This window comes from Eriocheir sinensis, chromosome 36 (genome assembly GCF_024679095.1).
Source record: "Eriocheir sinensis breed Jianghai 21 chromosome 36, ASM2467909v1, whole genome shotgun sequence".
Taxonomy (NCBI): Eukaryota; Metazoa; Arthropoda; class Malacostraca; order Decapoda; family Varunidae; genus Eriocheir; species Eriocheir sinensis.
The window spans coordinates 12,029,360-12,039,022 of NC_066544.1; the positions used below are offsets into that span (position 1 = coordinate 12,029,360).

Consider the following 9,663-nt stretch of genomic DNA (forward strand, 5'->3'; position numbering starts at 1 on the left):
TTCATATCTTCTTTTCCTAATCAGTGATGAGGGAAACAGTTGTTAGGCTTTACAGGTACAGGAGGGCTGGTGGAGAGACAGGTGGTCAGAGAGAAGGTTGCTGGAGGAACCAGAAGAGACGAATGGTTAGAACAACTGGTGCACAAATTGAGTCCAAAAAGAGTTTGAACCTTGCAATAGAGAAGTTTATCAAAGTTCAATAAACAGTAAAATATCACATTTGGTGTGTTCAGATTCGACGACCTTAATCAACTGCTACCCAGTTCATATGGCAAACATACTCTTCCATTTGAAAATTTCCACACCCCCCGACCCTCCCCAGTAAACATATCATATTTGGCAACCATGTTCTTCCATTTGACAAAGTTCTTCTCCCCTGGGAAATGCTCTCTTAACTGTTCTTGGTGTATTTCTACCAAAAGTGTATCATCATATTACAATTCCAGGTCTGAGCTACTCGGCCGCAATGTTAATGATGTGCCAGCCGATTAAATATTTTAAATTGTTTTAATAGTCTTGCCAGCCAAATGATAAGATAAAACTTCAATAAATCAAATTAATAATTACCCCATCTTGCTCCTGCTTAAATTACAGGGAGACATATGTACATACTTTCCACTGTGACTCACCATGGTTGAACAGCTGCAGTGAGGCACCTGATGATGAGCCCAGGCATGTTCTAGCTCCGTGTCATTCATCCAGGGCGGATGAGATTTTGTGAGGGGTGGATGGTTGCCTTGGACTGGACAAATGGATGGATGAGGTTTGATAGATTGTGATACCTGCAAAAAAAAAACAATCAATTTACTGAAGTGGAATATGTATGTCTATATTGTTCCAGAGGGAGTTTGCCCCAAATGGAAACCAGCTAATTCATATCAGTGAGTCTGGGGAGTCATATGGCTCTTCATCTCATCAATTCCCCTCCTCATACTGACAGTCTTCTACCTCTTAAGTTCTTCTGCCATGTTGCCTCACTTTCTATCTTCTATCATTATTTTCATGTTGACTGCTCTTCTGAACTTGCTAACTGGAGGCCCCGCTGCACTCTACTTTCTACTCTTGCTCATCCCTATACTGTCCAAACCCCTTATGCAAAAGTTAACCAGCATCTCCATTCATTCATCCCCTTCACTGGTAAACTCTGGAACAGCCTTCCTTCATCTGTATTTTCTCCTAACTTGACCTCTTTCAAGAGGAGAGTATCAAGACACCTCCCTACCCGAAATTGACCTCTCTTTTGGCCACTCTTTACTTCTCTCTTTTATAGGAGCAGTGATTAGTGGGTTTTTTTGTTGCCCTTGAGCTGCATCCTTTGCTGAAAAAAAAATGTACTCATGCTGAGCAAGTCCATAAAATTGTGGGCCAGGCCAGTCTGTCCTTTGTTACACTTCCAAGAGGATCAGGATGTTCCAGGAGCCCACCAAAAGTTAACCTTGGGTCAGGTTCTACAGACAGGAGCCACGTCTGCATCACACAGTCTGCACCCAAGGAAAAAAGGGCCAGGGGATATTAGCAGAGGTGGGCGCGGTACTGAAAAATCAGTAGTGCGGTCAAACCGGACTGCACTACCACATAATGCTGTCATAGGACTTAACAATATGCACTTCCAAGTGCCATTATGACAAGTACACCAGGCAAGACACAGATGAAAACATGCTAGATGTAGGAACATGAAGCCCCTTCTCATTTCCCACTTACACTTCACTGTCAAGCACTCTGACTCTGTGTTCTTGAAAAAATACTATTTGCACCTAAATATTACTCAAATGATTTAAAAGTCTCTGAACTACACTATGACCACTGCCAGATTTAGGCATAAGCTTAACAAGCTACAGCGCTTGGGGCATCCCATTCCACAAGAGCCCCCAAAAGATGTCAGATTGGAATTTTTACCCATTTCTAAGTGTTGAAGAAACAAATGCAATTACAAGAAGAATTGCTTAAATTACTAACTAACACAGCATTGAAGTCCAATTTTAAGAGGTCTCTTGTGAGACCATCCAGTATAATTTTCTCAACAAGGGACCTCAAAGCTTTTTATGGCTTAGGACCTCACTAAAAGTCCAAATCCAGCTTTGGCTATGATGGCACAAATAAAAACTAGATTTGGCCTCACACTGCATGGTCACCAGTTTTCAAATAGCCAACCCTGCCTGCCTAACGCTACACAAGTAGGAAACTATCTTGGCTAAATGGTAACCTAGTGCTGCTCAGGCCCTAATTTTGGCAGTTTTTTGGGGGGTGGGCTAGAGGGCATCATGGGATCGGGATGCGGGGCGGTGTGGGGGGGGGGGGGGTAGCATGTGCAGGTGGGAGGAATTTTTGGAATAACATTTTTAGGGACATTTTCAGGATGATATAGAAAACATTGGGGTTGATAGCTCCCTAGCCCCCCCTGTAAATAGTAACTTATTGCTGCTAAATAGCAAACCTGTTACCACCAAATAGTAATTGAGCTCTACTAAATTTGTTAATAGGCCCCACTGGTTATGATGGCTTGACTATGCTCAAGTCAAGAGATCGTTCCATTACATTGGCAAGTGACAAATGAACATGGCTGCTGCACATTGTGGGATAATGTCATTGTACTTTGGGAGGTTCGATCCTCGTGTAAAGTCGAGGACGACCATAATCACACTAATTAACCCCTCCCAGCTGTGGGATCTGCCTTCCCTCAAGGACAGCACCACGGGCCGGCGAGCATCACTCCTAAGCCAGCCTCGCCTTTCACTTCACAACAGGCACCTACACTATTTGCTTACCGGCTCATCTTTCGAGAAGAGGATGCAGCCTTTCTAAAGCGGTCCTTTTCTTATATCACAGTGAAGGCAGGTGTCCGGAGAGCCGCCCCTAGCAGTGTGTTCACCACTGGCGGGCCGCGGGACGTCTGTGCCCCTCTGGGGGGTCTCGAATTCTCGCCGCACTGCGCGGCGCGCGCCGGAATGTTTAGTTCGAAGCAGTGAACGAGTACGAAACAAGTGCACGATTATACTTGTACACTATTGTTTTTACCCTCGTAAAACAATCTTAGTGGGCGTTAAAGTACTCTTTTGAGTTTGAAGGAGGTCAAGTTATTCTCGAGTGGTTTGATAAATTGACGTGGTGTACACTGCTGACATTGGACGGTGTTGGCATCATGAAATAATAAATTTGGCGTACTAAAAATGTGTATTACTTATTGAAACAACATTTACCTTCTTAAGTTACTAAACTTTGAAAAGTTGATTGATTGATTGATTGTTTAATAGGACAGACTGAAAGAAGTGGGTACGTGCTACCACCGAGGTATTCACCAATTTACCTCACTGGTATGAGATATTTGTCTCATTAGTATCATCAGTAAATATTATTCTAATTCTGGAACCGTGTTAAAAAATACATTGTGAATAAAAGTAGCTCAGCCATGAGGATTTGAAGCCATAGTTGGTGGTACAACTATTACTACTTCTGCTGCTACTGCTCGTGTTCTTGTTACTACAAACCTCTATTACGATTACCACTACAGCAAATGTTCCATAGCACACCCGTCTATCCGGAACAGCTAACTTTTTTTTTATAGTTAATAATTAATCCGATGACTACTTTCTTTTTCAACATTTGGATCCCATCACCCACCTAACAGCAAAGGACTTTAAATATGATAGTTAAATATTACTCTACTCTTTATTAAGTGCTCAGAACATCCTAAGTAAAATCATTTTCTTTTCAGTATTTCTACATCTCTCATCAATGACTAGACTGACGTTTGCAAATTATGAAAAGAAGTATAATAATATCTGAAAATTAGGAAGTACGTATGTTGCACAAACCATTATGACTTCACAATTGTAAAAATAAAACCAATCCTTGCTCCTTGCATAGGTTCATTACAACACTGTGATGTAATTACCATATTGACGACTATAGGTCAAGTATTGCCTGTTTCCTGATGATCAGTTACGAGAGTCCTGTCAAAATTTCTCATAACATCTATTGAACCAAATTAAGTGATAAAACATGCCATGTCCAAAATAAAAGATTTAAAGCTATATATAAAAATACTATGACGATGACTGAGTTTCCAACATTCGCATATTAATAAGTACACAGCTTGGATGGAATACAAAAATACCATTAGAGAATGCATAAACATGCTTCTTTTAAGCTCAATTAGACAGACATTGTATTGTGACACGAATGATTTGCTCTCCATTCCTCGGGCTGCCAGCATCCAAAACTTACATGATGAAGAAGCAAGTGTTGAGGACATTTTAGATTATAAAAAGGTGATTATAGGATCTTTCCGAGCTGGGTAACTAAAACCATGCAGCTCTGTCAGGGTTACAGTACAGAGCTGTCCCTCTAACTAAGAAGCTACCATGAGTTGGGACTGAATTCGCAACCTCCTAATCACGAGCCGAGCACCAAACCCATTAAGCCACTCAGCCCCCGACATTTCACATAATAATTCAAAGCATTACCTGTCCTTTATACAATGATCCCTTCCCAAACCCACAGCGGGGTAGTTAAGTATTTTTTAAGCCAAGGAAAGAGTTCTCAGTTCACTGTCTTTGCTATTTTCAGTCACTTTGAATGACAGGCAAGAAAAATGGAAATGTATCCTACATTTCCATCTCTCCCACTTTTAACCAAAAGTACAGCATTAATATTTCACACCTTCTATGACAAGTTTGGAAACTTCATCCTTTATTCACATTCTACTTTCCTGAGGAATGAATATAAATAGATGTTCAAATAAATGAGGCACCCTTGCTATTGCAACAAAACATATGCAATCAGTACAGTAACTCGGTACAACGATATGTTTTCCTATGATGTTTCTGACTGTTTAACATAATGACAACTTTCAAATCAAGCATGGCTCCTACACTATGCTTTAGTAGTTGTGCCCTGAACACTGGTGATCTGCAACACAACACCAATCTACATTGAGCTGTACGTAGGTAGACACTCCTGCATCCTGGCTGTCACTGCCACAATAATGACATTATTATTGACAACTCATTACATGATGAATATATGATGACACTTAACACCCCAACATAAGGTGAGCTGTTCGTAGGTATGCAAACTCCTGCTCTTGTCATTGCCACAATAATTTTGTTGAACAATTAATGATTCTTCTCACTACATGATCAATATATATATATATATATATATATATATATATATATATATATATATATATATATATATATATATATATATATATATATATATATATATATATATATATATATATATATATATATATATATATATATATATATATATATATATATATATATATATATATATATATATATATATATATATATATATATATATATATATATATATATATATATATATATATATATATATATATATATGCATATACATATGAAACCAAGAAATACTTGTGTCAAAGACCCCAAAGATTTTATAAAAGAAACAAATCACTATAAATGAATACAAACAATTCTTATTTTATGTGAGGGTTGTGTTAGGCAGCAGCATAAAAGTAGGTTTTGGAAAATTTAAACCTGATCCTTCCCTATGAAGACACTGTGGGCCAGGGAGTCTGGTTCAATTTAATCAAAGCAAGAAGTGTTGACTGAGAAATATGCTGAATTCTTTTACATTGCTTCTTTGAACACCATGTAATTTGAACTCACATAAAGCATGAGGTACCTGTATTTGTGAGCAAATCCTCTGATGTTCAGATTATCTATTGTTTTATTCAAGCATACTGAACTTTTATTTGAGACAATAACAAACCTTCTTGGGGAAAAATAAAATTATGGTTCAAATTCAGCAATTAAATAGACAAGTAATAACAGTTGAATGAATTTAAGGAGTTATGTTAAATCCTGTGGAAAACTGAGGTAGTGAGGGATAAATGCAAGAAAGCCCTAAGCAGGGAGGAGTTGTGTGGCATGATGGGAAGGATAATTAGCAAGGAGACAAAACAGGAACTGCAAAAAAAATTGTACGTAAGACAACAATCAGAGCTTGACAATTCAAGTTGTAGATGGATTTCCTAAGAATTGCCAGTGATGAAAATAGTAAGGATAGAAAGAAGAATGAGCTAGTATGCAAAATAGTGAGTCAGACAACATGGACATAAAACTACACTCAGTATGAGAATCTACTCTGTGAGTTGAGTTATCTAAGAAGTGCCTGTGATGCCAATGGAATGGATTGTGAGAGGGAATGGCCAATAAGGGGGAGGGAAAGAGGTGTGGAGTGGTTGAGGTCATCAAATGGAACAGTGATATGGCCTGGTCAATGAGGAACAAAGGATGGAAGGTGTGCGGGAGCAAGGCTGATGTGTTGGGTCCAAGAGGGTGACAAGGCTTTAGAATATTTAAGAGAAGGGAGGACAGAGGAGCAGGGAGACTGGAGTGTGTGAAGACACTCTCTGTAGCCAAGAGAATATGGAGATTCTCCTGCCATGTAACCATTTAGAGGGAGCTTTGAGAAGCAAGCATCAGAATGGACAGGACAACATTAGACCTTGATATGTGAGAGACTATGACTACTGATGGACTATTACAATCTGCCTAGGATAATCATGCAATATATAATCACAACAGACCACACAGTATATGGTATTACTTCAATTGATAAGATTTTAATGACATGGAATTAAAAAATTACACCCTTAGGAAAAACTTCTCTTGTAACATGACCTTGTCAATTGACAATGCCTGAAAAAAATTGATAGTAAATCACAAAAATTAGTTAAAATAATAGATATTAATAGATATTAAGTAATCTCTTGTTGTAATGAATAATTCCCACCAGTAGCCCAACATTGTCAGTGTCACAGAAAAATGTTTGGTTTATTGGGTGCCACACACAGCAGACCCAAGAATCAAGGCAAATAGAAAGAGAAAGAAACTTCATGTGGCAGAGCCAACCAAAACTATCAGACTGTGAGTGTGAACTGTTGTAACTCTCTTACAACAGATCATAGGTTAACAAAAATAGTTTGCTGCATATTACCCTGCCATCATGTTTCTGTTACTCACAGCATCTGCTGGTGTAGTGCTTCTAATTGGAACCACATACTATATACTTTACACTTTCACTCATTTACAACAATGACCGTTATGCTTATGTTTATATGAGAAAACATGCTTCAAGCTGAAATACTCACTATTCTTTCCATTTCTCAAAAAGAGTATTTGTGTATACATAGTTTGGCCCCTACTTTTGGCTCACCACTAAATTTTAGTCTCAAATGCTAGCAAACACAGCATCCTAAAAGGTAAGGAACAGGGAAGATAAGTGGGAGGTGAAACTAGAATATATCTGCAAGAAATCCTTTTCCTTTGCACAAAGTAATTCATAACCTCATTCAAATAACACTGAAGTCCTAAGGCCACTTGATGCCTGGTGCAGGTCTAGCAGTGTGATATTGCCAAAGGGAGAAGTCTTTTCATATTCTTCTTTGTCATCCTTAATTCATAACACCCATTTACATTTACATTCACAGACACTGAAAGTTCTTTTGTAATCATCATAGTGTAGAAAAAAAACATAAGATTATTCAAGAGAGATTTCAAAATTCAGATCCAAATATAAGGGTCTTAATCAACTAACTCTGTAGATCATTCCAGCTAATTACAAACAAGGATAGTAATAACATACAATATGCATACCACACATTTTGGGAATTTGTACTATACTTTGTTATTTTAGCGAACCGAGTTCAGAAATGTAGTGAAAATGTTTGTTTGGCAATTTATATTGAGAGGAGACACCTCCTTTGCACTTTTTAAGAAATTTAATTGGTGAATAAAAATAATAAATACAACTTCCTGCATTTCAATTTAATACCCTTTACTAATCAAAAGTATTATTTTCATCAGGTTTCATAGTTATTATTATTATAATTAACCATTATCAGTAATAAAATACATATATTCCTGTGCAATAAAGGCATCCCTCACTATACATAGGTTATGCTCCTCAAAAAACAATTGTTTACCAATAAGAATACAACATGAGTTTGATGGGGATACATTCCTAAAGGTAGAGGTAAAGTTGGGGCTTACTCTATATAGCTGCACATTGCGTTGGCATTCATCTCCATCGTTTCAGCCCTTCAGACTATGGTGAGAAATAACCCATTACCCAGGACACAGGGCCAGTATGACACCCTGGTTACCATAGTTGACCTTTCCCAGATTTACCAAGGTGATCATTTATTAATCAACTCTAAAGGGAGGATGAACAGCTGGGTGGGCTGTTCACTGACTGCCCAGGCTGGGATCGAACCAGTGCCCTCATATTTTTAGCTTGGAATGCTAACCACCACACTGCTCAACAGCAACAAAGAATCAACCATGAAAGTCTCCCACATTTCTATTTACATTACTAAATCACTTTTCTTAGTTTTAATCATACTTTATAAATTACTGCTAAATTATCCAACAGTTCTCATTAATCCGGTTGCCTTTGCAGAGGCTATGATTCAGTGACTGTAAACACAATGGCCACTCAACCATAGACATTATAAATATAACACACTGGTAAGTAAAGCCAAGTATAATGTGAGATTACAGCAAGGTTAATATCATTGAAAGACAAAGGAAGAGTGATCACTTGATTGCACAACCAACTGCAGACAGATCATATAACCGATCAAAGGGGATTGTATAAAGATAATTGGCAGGGAAAGTATGAGATCGTATAAGCAATCAATTAAGCAAAAATCGACTGTATAGAAATGGTTGCCTGTATAGGCTTTGATTCTTAAGGTCTCGGCATGACTTTCAGCACATCACTTTTAACTAATCCACAAAAATCATTCTCAAACACCACTAAATATTGCAGGTCTATGAAGTGCATTATTAAACACTGCACCTGGAGAAACCAGGGTAAGGTAAACAATGATAACCTGGATGTTGCACGTGCCCTGGATCCCGGGATAATGGGTCTTTACCCACCACAGCCTCTTGAACAAATGGGACAAGGATGAGCACTGTGGCCAGGTGCAGCTATAGCACATGCTCCCAACTTTAGCTCTATCTTTTTAGTGATTCAGATGCTTCCATACACACCAACAAACAAACTCATTGCAAGGAAATTGTCAAACTGCATGATATAATACATGCTTTCTGTCTCGGAGGGACAAATGAGGTATTTCTAAGCCCTAATGACTACCGGTACTTGTTTTCATGACTGTTTTTAAAAACTTCTGAAAGAATGAGAATTAAGATTTTTTCCATATACATATAAAGAACCAAATATTGTATGGTATGCACATTGGAGTTTCTATCATAAGAACATTAGAACGTAGGAGTCTGCAAGAGGCCGGTAGGCCTGTACAAGGCAGCTCCTTTGATATTGATGTACAGTCCATCTACATACTTTGCAAATTCATAGTTTGCAATTTTCTTAGTCTGTGAGCCTCACTGGGAATACATTCAATGATATGCTGCATGCACAGATGATACTAAAGTCATGGTACCCGGGTCTGAGGTGTGCATTATTGTGCTTTGGCAGCCTGCTGTTACACAGCATGTCCAATTTCTTGGATAATATAAGATTGCCTACACACAGGAAATAGTTGTCAGTATCAATAATATGCAGGCACCAATGACAAACACCATCAATTATGGGTGATTTTGTTCCATGTTGCAGGCAGCTGTTTTATTATACTTGTCT

The 9,663-nt window shown here is 38.2% G+C and overlaps 1 long non-coding RNA gene across 1 annotated transcript; it reads right to left on the reverse strand.

The window, feature by feature from the left end:
• Positions 1-14: 14 nt before the first annotated feature.
• LOC127007808 (uncharacterized) lies at positions 15-5,189 on the reverse strand. The gene is made up of 3 exons (XR_007760584.1): positions 2,766-5,189; positions 630-782; positions 15-100 (listed from the first exon to the last, which is right to left on the reverse strand). It is a non-coding gene; the product is annotated as an uncharacterized LOC127007808 (long non-coding RNA).
• Between the last annotated feature and the right edge of the window lie 4,474 nt (positions 5,190-9,663).